At 46.1% G+C, this 15,448-nt stretch overlaps 1 protein-coding gene across 1 annotated transcript in view; it reads right to left on the bottom strand.

The window, feature by feature from the left end:
• Positions 1-13,427: 13,427 nt before the first annotated feature.
• Positions 13,428-15,448, bottom strand: part of LOC140208383 (uncharacterized) — a 46,898-nt gene continuing 44,877 nt past the window's right edge. The window contains exon 16 of the transcript XR_011888755.1: positions 13,428-14,073. The gene's annotated coding sequence lies outside the window, so the exon portion shown is untranslated. The remainder of the gene's footprint in view (positions 14,074-15,448) is intronic.

Here is a 15,448-nt window from a genome sequence, read left to right as displayed (position 1 = left end):
GTAACCGCAGTTTACATTGACAGGGGTCTTGCATTGATAAATCAAAGCTGCCTGCCATGAATCCACAAAATGCATCAATCTCCCTGACCTTCCACTTTACATCTGTTTCCTTTATTTATCTATTTATTTTCAGCCGAGGCTACGGATGAAACTGCAAGGAACTTCTGAACGAACACAAGGATTTATTACAATGTCTGCACCGCACTCACTGATACACCGGCATCACAAAGCTGTCAGTAACTGAACGAGTCCAAAGACCGCGCACATAGAACTGTAAATGTTAGTTTACCTGTGTTCTTACCGGGAACACCGACAATGGCAATGATCAAGTAATGTATCTTTCTCACACGGTTAATAGTTTCAAGCATTCTGTGTGAGATTCAGCCTGTCTTCCAACTGCCTGCGATCTCGCTGAAGAAACTCTGAGCTGATTGATCTCCACGGTCATTCATCTATACTCGCTCCAGCACGCTGAATATACAAGACTACACAAGGCTGACGTGTCTTCCAACATCTGGGATAAAAATAAACATGATGTCATTCAAGTAAAATGAAGAAAGTTAAAATCTCCTACTCTTAACAAATTAACCTTCTTGCAATAATGCGATCTCTCTGCAAATCGGTTGTCTAAACACGTGGTTTATAGTCCATTAACGCCATCGTACGTTTTTCTTTATTCCTCGGTTCCAGTCATGCAGCCTCGTTAGATTCGGTAATTAGGGAGACAGAACGTAGATATTGGGACGGAAACAGAGAAGCGGTGGTACAGTGACAACCGCATCGGACGTAAAGGCCCAAGTTCGAATCGGGCCAGCTCCTGGCACTCTTTCCATCCGTGCTGTGTTGAGCCTTCAGCTAGCAACTCGGCCTCATGTAAACAGCAGTCACGTGCTAAGGAAAGTGCAGAAAATGTCGCCCGCTGTGCCACAAGGTGTGAGAAGGATCAACAGAAGAGACACCAGGAGGGTGAGTTTCCTCCCGGTTGCTCGGACCCATGATGTATCAGAACGTCTGCAGGACATTCTCAAGGAGGGGTTGGGGAGACAGCCAGAGATCGTGGTGCATTTTGAAACCAATGGCATAGTCAAAAAAGGAAAGATATCCTAGAGAGTGCGTACATAGAGTTGGAAAGAAGATGAAGAGCAGGACCTCCAAGGTTGTAATCTCCAGGTTACTCCCTGTGCCATGGCAAGTGCAGGTAGGAATGGGGCGATTGCACGGATGAACCAGTGGCTGAGGAGATGGTGCAAGTCGCAGGGTTTCAAGTTCTTTGATTATTGGAACCTTTTTTCGGGAAGGGGCGACCAGTGCAAGAAGGGAGGCTGCACCTGAACTGACGGGGAACCCATATCCTGTCCGGAAGGATTGCTGATGCTATTCAGGAGAGTTTAAACTAGTTTTGCATGGGGCTGGGAACGAGAGATCCAGGTCATTAAGGGAAGCATCGGACGAGAAGGTAGGTCTGAGGGAATATGTTGAAAAGCAAAATCAATTTAACAGGTACGGTTGATCGGACAGCCTGAAGTGTGTATATTTTAATACCGGGAGCATTATGGGTCAGGGTGACACTGCAGGCATAACTGAACCTTGGTTGAGAGATGGGTAGAAATGGGTGATTAATGTACCAGGTTTTCGAAGTTCTATAAGAGATAGAAGAGGCGGTGAAAGTGAAAAGAGGGGAAGTGCCGACTAAACAGGAACAATATCTCAGCTGCACTCGGGAGATATATGAAGTGGTCTGACACTGAGTCCATTTCGGTGGAACTGAGGACGAGGGAGGATGTAATGTACTACAAACCCCCTAATAACCACTGGAACATGAAGGCATAGTTATGTAAACAAATTAAGAAAATTTGTAAAATTAATAAGGTTGTTGTCATTGTGCATTCCACGTCTCTAATATGAACGGGGTCCTACTTAGTGTAAGGGTTTAGCTGGGGTAGAATTTGTTAAGTGTAACTAAATAAGGGCATTAGGAAATCCAAGCGAGTTATGAACAGTCCTTGGCAAGTTGGATTAAGGTATGCCTTTATAGAAACCTAAGGCATTCCGTACAGACATCAGTGGGACTACTCAAGGATAAAGGGGAAATATTTGCTTGGATACAGAGAATGTGAGTGAGGTATTTAATGAATATTCTGTTTCAATATTTATGAAGAAAGAAGATATGGAGCGTTAGGGCGTTTCGAAGTCAAGGAGGAGGAGGTGTTGGGCGCCTAGTGAGTAGTATTAAGACTATCAGACCAGAAGACATAGGAGTAGAATTATCGAATTTGGCCCATCGAGTCTGCCCGCCATTTAAGCAAGACAGATCCTTTGTTACCCCTCCTCAACCTCACTCCCTGGCCTGTTCCCCGTAACCTTTGATAGTTAAGTGTGTCCCCAGAGCCTTATGGGGTTTACTCCAGTTTATTGAAGGGGGCAAGAGATGAGATTGCTGGGCCCTTGACCAGTAATTTTCTGTCCTCTGCGAGGTTCTGGGGGGCCGGCAAGGCGCTGATTTTGCAACGCTCTTTATGAAGGGAGCAATGGAAAATCCTGGAAACTATGGACCGGTGGGTCTCACGTCAGATGGAGCGAAGTTGCTGAAACAGATTATTTGGGATGGGACTTCTGAGAATTTGGAAAACACGGCCTGATTAGGGAGACCAGCTTGGCTATGTATGGGGGTAGGTCGTGTCTTACCAAATTGATTGAGATTTTTTGACAAGATGACAAGAGTGATTGATGAGGGTAAGGCACTGGATGCTGTTTACATGGACTTTAGCAAGCCATTTGACAAAGTCTGCCATGGGAAGCTCAGCCAGAAGAGAAGGATGCACGGGTTCTGCAGCGAATTCGCTGTTTGAATTCAGAACTAGCTTGTGCATTGATGGCAGATGGTCGCAGCTGAAGAGACTTATTCGATCTGGTGGTCTGAAATTAGTGGAGCTCCGCAGACATCTGCGCCGGAAACTCTGCTGTTTGTGTTGTTTATAAATGATCTGCATGAAAATGCAGAGGAGTCAGTTAGTACATCTGTGGATCATACTAAGACAGGTGGAATTGTCGATCGCGTAGAAGACTGGCAACAAATACAACGTGATATAGAACAGTTACAGATGTGGGCTGAGAAGTAGCATATGGAATTTAACCTAGATAAATATGAGGTGTTGCACTTCGGTAAGGCAAAATGCAAGGAGACAGTACACTATTAATAGCAAGATCCTTAACAGAATTGCTGAGCAGAGAGATCTGTGATCCAAATTCATAGCTCCTTGAAAGTGGCTACACAGGTCGATAAGGTGGTTAAGAAGGCTCATGGAATGTTTGTCTAAATTCGTCGAGGCACTGAGCTCAAAAGTTAGGAGATTATACTGCAACTTTACAAAACTCTAGTAAGGCCACATCTGGAGAACTGGTACATTTCTGATCACTCCACTAGAGAAAGGATGTCGAGGCTTTGGAGAGGGTGCATAAGAGGTTTACAAGGATGCTGCCCTGTAGAGAGGGATGAGCTATCATGAGAAGCTGGATAAATGGGCTGTTCACTGGAACTCAAAGTTGAGGAGAGATCTGATAGAGGTTTAAAATATTATGAGTGGCTTAAATAGAGTTTACATGGGTTATCAATTTCCCTGGGTTGAAATGTCTCATACCAGAGGGCATGCATTGAAGGCAGGAGGGGGTAGCTTCATGGAAGATGTGAGGGGTAAGATTCTTTATTCAGAGAATGTGCTGCTTGGTATGGAGGTAGAGGCAAAGACATCAGAGGTTTTTAACAGACTTCTGGATAGGCACATTGATGTAAGGAAGATTGGGGGATATGGACATGGTGTAGGTTGAGAGATTAGTGTTTGGGTGCTTTGATTTGCTTCTTAGGTGCTTTGGCACTGCATTGCGGGCCACATGGTCTGTTCCTGTGCTGTTCTGTTCTATTTTCTATGTGGACGAGTTCTCCAGGCCGTCCTGACTGAGTAATGACGTGATATTTTCCCTGATAGAAACGCCTCAAGCCCCCTTTAATCCCTCCCATTCTGTTGCGTCTAATTCAACGGACCCGCGGAATACCGATCTGCCAGTCCTGCCGTCCTGTAAACAAGTCCAATGGCGACAGTAACTCATCTGCCTGTCCACCAATAATTATTGTATTGAAATATTAGTCATATCACCATCAGCACATTATCATATCGTACTTAACCTTTTGATTCCGCACTCTCGCCACTCCTTACTCCCTCCCCTCTCCCCCTTTAACTCCACTTCTCTCTCTCTCCTATTCCACTCCCACACTGTCTACCTCTCTCACTCACCCTCTCACCATCATTCACTCCCTTTCTCTCACAATCTCCTCCTCTAACTCACCTTCTGTCCCTTCTCTGTCCTCTGCTATCTCCCCTCCTCCCCTCTCACTCTCTACTCCTCTCCCTCCCTCTCCTCACCTCTCACTCTCTACTCCTTCTATCCCTCTCCTCACCTCTCCCTAGCTCTTTCTCTCTCGCTTCCCCTTCTCTCTCCCTCTACCTGCCCCAAATAGTGAAACTGATCTGCAACTTTCCCCTCTCCAACTTCAACACCCACACCCGGGCCTTCCCCTCCCCCTGCTCACCCCTGAACATCCACATCACTGTGCTCCTTCCCCTCACTCTCACCTGTACATCCACATCATTTAAAAGTTTACTGGCAACTGTGACTGGGAATAGTGCAGGTTCCAGATATTTGATAAATTTCTTATTCTGGAATGTCGTAGTTGGGAATGCCACGGGCTGATTTGTTTAAAGGCATTGTGAAAAATACTTATTAAAACAGTAGCAGTTCAAGTTTTTAATCGCATTGTCCTGCAGCAGAAATGGGTAAATACAATATTGAAGTGACATTTTTCACACCCACATGAGGGTGAATTGTCAATCTGGTCCGATTTGATTTCAGCAGAAAGGCCGCTCCCTGTTCTGAGGAATGTGCACGGAGAGGAAGCTGCTTACATAGAGATCCTGAGCTCAGAGTCAAACAGAAAAACAACCCGCATCTTCCAACTCAATGATCTGGCCTCTTCCTCATTCCTTTCCAATTCCACTGAGGGGCCTTGGCCCGAAACATCGATTTATTGTTGAGATCCATAGATGCTGCCGGACCTGCTGAGTTCCTCCAGCATCTTGCGTTACCATGGTTACGAAAGATCGGCCAGTGGGAGCGTGTGGGGCGGTGGGCAAGGTAGTGTGAAGCTACTTCAAAACTCATCTATGTTGTTGGAATATTTTTGGGGGGGAATTAGGTGTGAATAATTCAACTTCTGATATTTATTTTGGACCATTACTTAATCAGCCCGTTGTCTGTATTTTGCATCGGAGATCAAGGAGTCACAGAGTCATAGAAAAATAGAGCACAGAAACAGGCCCTTCGGCCGAGGAATTTAAACTGCCTGATCTCGTCAGCCTGCGCCAGGGCCAAAGCCCACTATACACTGACTATCCAAATGATTAATCCTATCGACCCAGCGCCGGAGACATAGCCCGCCATACCCCTACCATCCAAACGACCAGTTAAACAGTGATATCGTCTTCACATGCACTACTTTTGTTGGCCGCTCATTCCACGACCCTCTGAGTGAAGATGTTTCCGCTCATGTTCCTCTTAAACTTTTCATCTTTCACCCTTCCCCCATGCCCTCTGGTTGCAGTCCCACTCACCCTAAGCGGAAAAAAAAGCTTGCTTACACTTACCCTACCGATATGCTTCATAATTTTGTATACCTCGATCAAATCTCCTCTCAATCTACCAACCTATTACATCTGTCCTTATGACTCTGGTCATCCAGACCCGGCAACATCCTGGTAAAATTTTCCAATACTCCTACAACCTTATTCACATCTTTACTGCAGGTAGGTGACCAATCCTTCACACTGTACTCCAAAGTCTTACACAAATTCAACATCACACCCCATCTACAGTCCTCAATACATAGACTTATGAAGGCGAATGTTTGAAAATGTTTTCTTTACAACTCTATCTACCTGCCACGCTACATTCTGTGAATTATGGAACTGTGACCCCAGATCCCTTTGTTCTTCCACACTCCTCAGTACCCTATCGTACACTGTTTCAGTCCTACCCTGGCTGTTCCTACCAAAGTGCAACACCTCGCACTTGTCTGCGTTAAATTACGTTTGGGGTTTTTTAGCCTTTTTTTTGCAGCTGGTCCGATTCCCGCTGTAAGTTATGATAACCTTCCTCGCTGTCCACTACACCCCCAATCTTGGCGTTATCTGCAAATCTGCTGATCCAGTTAACTACATTGTCATGTAGATTGCTTCTTTCGATGACAAAGAACAACCCAGCCAGCACTGTTCTCTGCAACATTTCACTAGCCACAGGTCTCCAGTCAGAGAGGGAACATCTACTGATGCTTTCTGGTTTCTCCCACCAGGACAATGTCTTATCCAGTTTATTGAATGCCGAGTGACTGGACCTTCTTGACTATCCTCCCATGCGAGACCTTGGCAATTCCCTTCTAAAGTCCATGAAGACCATACCACTGACTTGTCTTCATCAACTTTCATGATAACACCTTCAAAAAAAATATCTATAGGATTGCTAAGACAGGACCAACTACGTACGAAGCCATGCTGACTATCCATAATCAGTCAAATATTCATATATCCTATCTCTTAGAGTAGCTCCCAATATCTTTCCCACTACTGATATCAGACTCACCTTCCTATGAAATTCTCACAGAGTTTTAGGCCCTTTCTGAAACAGAGGAATAACATTAGTTATTTTCCAACCCTGAACTACCTCACCCGTTGCTCAGGATGATTTAAATATCTATTCCAGGCCCCCTGCAATTTCTGTACTTGCCTCCCACAGTCTGACGAAGGACCTTATCAGGCCCTGGGGATTTAGCCTCCCCAATTTGCTTGAAGAAAGCAAACACCTCCTCTCCAATCTGCATAGGATCCAGGACCTCAGTACTTATACAGACTCTGTATCCGTCTCCTGAGTAAATACAGATGCAGAAAATCCATCTCTTCCATCTCGTCATCTCCCCCTCCTCCTTTGGCTCCATATATGGTTTACTGTTCTGATCTTTCAGAGGACCAATATTGTCCATTGCAATCCTTTTATTCTAATCTGTATAATCCGTTAGTACTGGTCTTCACCCAAAGCATTCATTCAGCACACTTGATTTATTTCTAAGTGTTACCTTGCATTTCGTAAACTCAATAATTGCCTATCTGCCTATACCTACTATGGAACTCCTTTTATCTCATAACCAGAGATGCAATATCTCTAAAAAAAAGGTTCCCTAAAGAAGTTATCCTTGCCTTTTATTGTGACAGGCACATACAAATATTACACGCTCAAAATTTCACCGTTGAAGGTCGCTCACTTATTAGAACGCCTCTGCCAGAACACAGCCCGTCCCATTCCACAGTGGCCAGGTCATTTCTGATGCCATAAAAATTGTCCTTTCCAAATTTTAATCTTAACCCACGCACATACCCTTTTCCATATTTCCTTTGAATCTGGTGGCATTGTGATCACGAAATGCAAAGAGTACCCCTACACACCCCTCTCTCTTTGCCGCCCATCTCACTCATTCCTCTCTCCTATGCTTCCCGGATACTCACTGTTCTTGCTCACTGCACTTCGCTCTCACCCCTCCCACTCGCCTCCTCGTGCACACCCCTTCCTCTCTCTCACCCAACCCTCCTCACACCCCTCTCCATCATCGTCTCTCCCATTCTGCTGAACCGTCTCCCTCCACTCTCTCCCTTCTCCCCTTTTTCCACCTTTCTCTCTCCTATCCTTCTTACCCGTGACTCACCCTCTCTCCAACTCTTTCTCATCTCTCCCAGCCGCGCTCGCTACCCCTCTCACTTACCCTCCCCCGATGCCTCACACCCTTCCTCTCAAACTCTCCCTCTCTCTCCGCCCTCGATCTGTCCCTTCCTTTCTCTCCCCTTTCCCTCCAGCTGTTTTACTGCCCCCTCTTTCTCTGCCTTCCCCCTCTCTCTCGCCCTCTCCATGTCTCCAATCTCCTTAACACTTTCCCACTCCGCCCGCTCTCGACGCAACTTCATCTCCCCCCTCTCCAACTTCCACACACTCCTCCTGCCCCTCCTCCGCCTGCTCACTCTTCAAACCTCCCTCCCCCTCACCCTCACGGTTACAGCAAACATCTAAGAACTATTGGCAACGGTAACTGGGAACACAGCCAAGTTAATGTTGCGCTCAGGAATGTCACGGACTGATTATTTGCAGGAATCCTGAAAATACTTGTAGAATAATTGCAGATGATGCGAGTCCGAGGGGAACATGAAATGCTGGAAACTTGCAGCAAACACTCGCAGCTCTGTAACGTGTAATGTTGCAGGTTAGAGACCCCAGGTAAATTTATTAAAGGCACATTAATGGTTCTATCGGTCTTCCCAGCAGCAGAAATGGTTAAATACATTATAAAAGTAAATGATTTCACACCTGAATGACAGTGAATTGCCGAACCGGTCGGATTTGATTTCAGCAGAAAGGCCGGTCCCTGTTCCGAGGAATGTTCGGGTCCAGCAGATGCTTCCACACAGACCCTGAGCTCCGAGTTTCACAGAACAACAACCCGCATCTTCCAAATCAATCTATGATCTGAGCTATTCACCCTTCCTTTCCAGTTCCACTGAAGGGTTTGGCCCGAAAGCTCGACTAATTTCTCCGTTCCATGATGCTGCCGGTCCTGCTGAGTTCCTCCAGCATTTTGTGTGCTACCATGGTTACGACAGAGAAAGGGCAGCTTGAAAAGTCTGCAGAACATATCCTTCTTGTTAGAATTTTATTGGGGAATTAAGCTGTGAAAAATTAAACTTCTGAAAATTATTTCTGATCTTCGTTTAATCAACCCGTTGTCTCTGTTCTGCATCAGAGATCAAGGTGACATGGAAAAGTACAGCACAAAAACAGGCCTTGCGGCTGAGCCACTTAAACTGCCTAATCCCTTCGAGCTGTACCGGGGCCAAAGCCCTCCGCACCCCTCCCATCCAAACTATCTCTTAATGGTTGAAATCGAACTGGTGTGTAACATGTGCAGCCGGCAGCTCGTTCCGCACTCTCACAACCCTCTGAGTAAAGAAGTTTCCCCTCATGTTCCCCTTAAACTTTTCATCTTCAACCCTTAACCCATGACCTCTGGTTGTAGCTCCACCCAACCTCAGTGGAAAACAACTGCTGGCGTTTACCCGATCTATACCCCTCAGAATTCTTTCTACTTCTGTCATATCTCCGCTCGATCCACTTAGTTCAAAGGAATAAAGTTCAAACCTATTCAATCTTTCCTTACAAATTATTTTTTTCTAAAATTTGCTTTTTAAATTTAAAAACAGCAGAAGTCTGCAGATGACGCGAGTTTGGAGTAAAAATGAAATGCTGGAAACTCGCTGGAGACAGGGCAGCAACTATGACTGGTGAAGTTGCGTGTTCGAGACCCCAGGTAGTTTACTTTGAATCACGTTAAAGATCCGGTCACTCTTCCCTGGAGCAGAAATGGTTAAATACAATGTTAAAGATCCGGTCACTCTCCCCTGGAGCAGAAATGGTTAAATACAATGTTAAAGATCCGGTCACTCTTCCCTGGAGCAGAAATGGTTAAATACAATGTTAAAGCGATGTTGTTCACACCGGAATGAGAGTGAATCGTCGAATCGATAGGATTTGATTTCAGCAGAAAGGCCGCTCCCCGTTCTGAGGAATGCGGGCGGACAGGCCGCTGCTAACGCACATACCTGAGCTCCGAGTCTCTCAGAACAACAACCCGAAGCGTCTGAATCAATCAATAATCCGGCCTCTTCCCAGATTGGCGAGAGGGAGCGTTTGGTGTAGGGGGCGGGGCAGCTTCAACGACCTCAAAAACTTATTCAAAAATATCCGCGAATATACTTGGCGAATTTAGGAGTGAATAATACAACTTCTGATATTTACTTCGGATCTTTGTCTAATCAACCCGTGGACTGTTATGAATCAGTGACCAAGGAGTCACAGAGTCACAGAGTTAAAGTGTCAGGGGAAAGTATAGCACAGAAACAGGCCCTTCGGCCGAGCTATTTAAACTGCCTGCTCCCATCGACCTGCACCGGGGCGGTATCTACCACACCCCCACCTTCTAAACTATCTCCTAAACGTTGAAATCCAGTTCGCATGCGCCACTGGTGCTGGTAGCTCGTTCCACGTTCTCACGACCCACCGAGTGAAGAAGTTTCACCTCATGTCCCCCTCTGTTTCTTCAGCTTTCACCCTTCACCCATCACCTCCGGTTGTGTTCCTACCGACATTATTGGAAAACCCTGCCTGCATTTACCCTGTCTATACCCCTCATAACGTTGTATACCACTATGAAATCTCCTCCCAATCTTCTATATTCTAAAGAACCAGTTTTAATCCATTAAATCTTTCCTCATATCTCAGGTTTTCCAGACCTGGCCAAATCTTTGTAAACTTCCTCTGCCCTCTTTCAACCTTACGTACACTTTCCGTGTGAGTAGCTGGCCAAAGCTGCGCTCAACCCTTCAAGACTCCAACAGTGTCTTGTATAACTTCAGCTTAACATCCCATCTCGCTGCGGTCAGTACTTCGGCCTACGTGCCAGATGCCTGCTTTACGACCCCATTAATCCGTGACGCCATTTTGCCACCGGGTCCACATTCCGCTGCAAGCCGTTGTAGTATTCCTTGCTGTCGAACGCACTTCTAAGTTTGGCGTCATCGGTAAATGTCCTGATGCACTTAACCACATTATGGTTCAGATCGTTGATATCGATGAAAACAGCAGAGGACGATCCCTGATTTATCCCCCTAATTTGCCTCAAGGCAGCAAACAACTCCTTTGTAATTTGTATTGTCCTTGGAGTTGGTGCTGTTTTGCCTTACCTCTATAGACTCTCTCGGCGTCTCCCAAGTAAATACAGATGCACATTAAATGCATCTTTTTGGCTGCACACACGGTTTACCATTCTGATCTCCCAGAGGACCAGGTCAGTCTCCTGCAGTCCCTCAGCTCTTAACATTTCAGCAGCACCCTTGAGGAATCTTCTTCACCTTCTCTGCTAAGGTGACATCATCCCTTCTTTTGATCCTTCTGCTTTCTGTTGTAAGTGTTCTCTTTCATTTCATACGGTCCTTACGCACCTCGTTGCACGAGGGGTTTCCTGCGGTTCTCCATCTCCGGCACCCTCTCTGGCACCCTGCCCCACGTCAACACACCGGAGTCTCCTGCGCCCTCTGCTGGTGACTAAAACGTGCCCGACGGTTAATCCATTCGTCAGGAGAACCACCAGGAATGGGATTACCGAGGTGAGGATGCAATTAAATAAATTCATTGGCATCGTGAAAGATAACGACAACTAATATACAGATGACAAACAAATAAATGGAGTAAACATCATTGTATAATACTGCGAAAAACGAAAATGCCAGTAAATGTTCCTTAACCAGTTGATCACTGTCACTGTCCCCAGATTCATAGCCGTGACTTCGTGGTGCAATATTTTATTTTAGATTTTTTTGGCAACAAATGGCCACAGATCCATCAAAGGTGATGGAGACCATATACCAGACCCAACGAAAAGGAACAGCGTGGATGTTAAACATCGGTGTCCACTCAGACCTGAAGAAAATTTCGATTGGCACGTAAGTATTCGGAATCCTGCTCAATATCTGGTCCAGGACAACGATCAGCAGATCTGCCGCTTCCAATGCAACCAGTTAGCGAGTGAGAACTCCGGAGAGAATTCAATAAAAGGGTCTGGGGGTTGTGCAGGATACCCTAAAGTGTAACCTCCAAGGTAGGGGAGCCTTGGACAAGAGGGCACGACTTCAGGATTGAAGGAAGTCCATTTACAACAGAGATGCAGAGACGTTACTGTCGTCAGACTGGAAAATCTGTGGAATTTGTTGCCAAGTGGTTGGGTGTGATTAGTCAAGTCATCAAGGGCTAGGGGAGAAGGCAGATGAGTGAGGATCACCGTATGAACTGGATCAGCCCATGATTGCATGGCGGGACAGATTCGATGTGCCGCATGGCCTTCTTCTGCTCCTATATGTTATGGTCTTATGGTCATATGGATCCACAGTTAAATCAGCGCAAGATTAAAACCGTCACGAGGTCATTGCGAAGAGCATAAAAAAAAACTTTGTGGTTACACATCAGGAAACGTTTTCCTTTAATTTCATGAGGCGCAATGTATAAGAACAGAGATATGTTATTACAAATGCGCTTGGCTCGCTTCAGCTTCGATTGAAACGCTCGTCGCAGCTTTCGACAACGCATAAATGTGCTGAAGAGTCTCAACAGCCTGTTCCTGAATGGAAAGTTTCATAATAGGGACACACAGAAAGATTCAATATCACACGTATCCGGATGTATCATGGCTTGGTACGGCATCTGAACACAGAAAACTGGAGAATTGTGGAACCATATCAGCTCGGTAAAGCAGCCACCATAATGAAAGGCCGATCACGCCATTAATTCTCTTTCCCCTACCATTCTGACCGCCGCCATCCTTCGGACCGATGATACAAAAGCCTGAAAGCCCCTGGCACCAGGTTCAGTAAAAAAAAATATCTGTCATTTCTGATAAGACAACTAAATGGTTCCATAGACCGATCAGATTAAATCTTTGCCACACAATCTCCCTCGTTATGATCTTGCACTTATTTGTTTACATGCACATTACCTGCTCTGTAAATGTTACAATTTATTATTGTAATTTATTACTGCGTCCGGTACTCCCGATGTGGCCTTTTGTATATTGGCGAGACCCGACGCAGACTGGGAGACCGCTTTGCTGAACACCTACGCTCTGTCCGCCAGAGAAAGCAGGATCTCCCAGTGGCCGCACATTTTAATTCCACATCCCATTCCCATTCTGACATGTCCATCCACGGCCTCCTCTACTGTAAAGATGAAGCCACACTCAGGTTGGAGGAACAACACCTTATATTCCGTCTGGGTAGCCTCCAACCTGATGGCATGAACATCGACTTCTCTAACTTCCGCTAAGGCCCCACCTCCCCCTTGTACCCCATCTTTTACTTATTTTTTATGCACACATTCTTTCTTTCACTCTCCTTTTTCTCCCTCTGAGTATATTTCTTGCCCATCCTCTGGGTCCCGACCCCCTTGTCTTTCTTCCCGGACCTCCTGTCCCATGATCCTCTCGTATCCCCTTTTGCCTATCACCTGTCCAGCTCTTGGCTCTATCCCTCCCCCTCCTGTCTTCTCCTATCATTTTGGATCTCCCCCTCCCCCTCCAACTTTCAAATCCCTTACTCACTCTTCCTTCAGTTAGTCCTGACGAAGGGTCTCGGCCTGCAACGTCGACTGCACCTCTTCCTACAGATGCTGCCTGGCCTGTTGCGTTCACCAGACACTTTGATGTGTGTTGCTTGAATTTCCAGCATCTGCAGAATTCCTGTTGTTTATTGTTATTTATTGATCTTATTTTAACCAATAACCGACAAGATTCGGCTGTTATTAACATTGGATTAAACCTGATAACGGTCACGCTTGAAATTCAGCTTATGCAAGGCACGGGAGTGAGGCCAGGGGAACTATAGCTGGAAAAGATAGATAATGGTGAAACAACTGTCAAAACACCTCTTCCTTTACCCATTTGCAGGCCTTTGAAATAGTCGTGCCGGGTGCGACACTCTGTCACATGCAAATCTCGCGATTTATCGGTCCTCGGAGTCCCCTTCTGGCCAAGTTGAGGCAAAACATGCGAGAGCAACTGCACCCTGTATTCTGGATTGGCATTCTCATCTCCACAACACGAACATCGAATTTGCAAACTTCCGTCCAAACTGGGATTGCAAGGTGCTTCTGGAATTCTTAATAGTCACTGCGATAACCGGGACAAGAGCTTATTTCCGGTTTTCATCAATGAACCAGTTAGCAGTGAATAACTCAGATAAAGATCACTGTTGATTAGGCAATTTCGTAAGTGGTGCGGGAAAAGTGCTCGGTGGGGCATCAAGTATAAACACCGCAGAACTTCCATTAAATGTCAGAATCAGAATCCGGTTAATTTGCACCGGCATGTGCCCTGCAATCTGTTACCTTAGCAGCAGCAGTTCAATAATAGAGAGGGAAAAAAATATACACAGCAGTTCACTAATACAGAAGAAAAAGTAAAATAAAAATCAATAAGTAAATTAATCACAGTATATGGGCATTGAATAGATTAATAAAGTACAAAAACAGATATTTAAAAAGTGAGGCAGTTTCATGGGGTTAATGTCCATTGAGGAATCGGACGGAAGAGGGTAGCGGTGTCTGCAATAGTGACCCATTGAAACGGGCGGGAGCAAAGGATTCTGGGAATGCCTAGGGTGGAGCACCGCGAGAGGAGTGTGGGACTGACGTCACAGAAGGAGAGTCAGGGGCGGAGCGTGCAGCGGCTACGTATTACCCAGACATGTGTTTTTTATTTTGAGCAATGGAGAGCATGTCGGTAGGGTTAGTATTTTGCTCTGGATGTCGGATGCAGGAATTCTAGGAATCTTCCAGTCCCCCAGAAGGCCACTTCTGCGCCAGGTGCACCGAGATGCAGCTCCTGAGAGGCAATGTTAGGTATGATGACCTACAGCTTATTAGAGAGAGTGACCAGGAGATAGAGAGGAGCAACAGGGAATTAGTCACCCCGAGGCTGCGGGAGTTAGATAAATGAGTGACGGTTAGGGGAGCGAGGGAAAGAGCTCAGATAGTCGAGAGAACCTCTGTGGCCATTCTCCTCACTAATCATTATCTCGTTTTTGGATGCGGTTCCGGGGAATGACTGACAGAGCACGATCACAGCGATCGGGTCTGTGTTACTGAGCGCGGTTCCGTGGTGCAGAAGGGAAAGAGGAAGATGAGGAATGCGGTAGTCATAGTGAGGGAACAGACAGGAGTTTCTGTCAGCCTGATAGTTACACCCGCATGGTGTGTTGACTCCCATGTGCCAGGGTACGGGATGTCTCGGATCGCGTGCAGCAGAGTATTCTGAAGGGAGGGGGTAAACTGCCAGAAGTCTTGGTACACGTTGATACCAATGACAGAGGTAGAAAAAGGGAGGAGGTCCTGAAGAGGGAATTCAGAAGTTGGTTAGGAAGCTGAAAAGCAGGAGCTGCACGTTAGTAACCTCGAGATTGCTGCCTGTGCCTGGTGCTAACGAGCGCAAGAATAGCAGATCAGGCATATTAATGAGTAGCTGAGACTGATGTAGGGAGCAGGGCTTCGGGTTCCTGGAACACCGGGCCATCTTCTGCGGGAGTTACAACCTGTACGAAAAGGAAAAATTACAGCTGAACCCAAAGGGGTTCAACACCCGAGCCGGCACATTTAATATAGCTGCGTTGGAACTAATTTGGCTGGTGGATGGGAACCGGAGTGATCGGCCTTAGGAAGGGGAAAACAGAAATAAATCACAGATAGCGTGCAACAGAGATGATAG

This window comes from Mobula birostris, chromosome 13 (assembly GCF_030028105.1).
Source record: "Mobula birostris isolate sMobBir1 chromosome 13, sMobBir1.hap1, whole genome shotgun sequence".
Taxonomy (NCBI): Eukaryota; Metazoa; Chordata; class Chondrichthyes; order Myliobatiformes; family Myliobatidae; genus Mobula; species Mobula birostris.
Note: the sequence above shows the minus strand (reverse complement) of the source record. Positions and strands in the feature narration are given on the sequence as shown.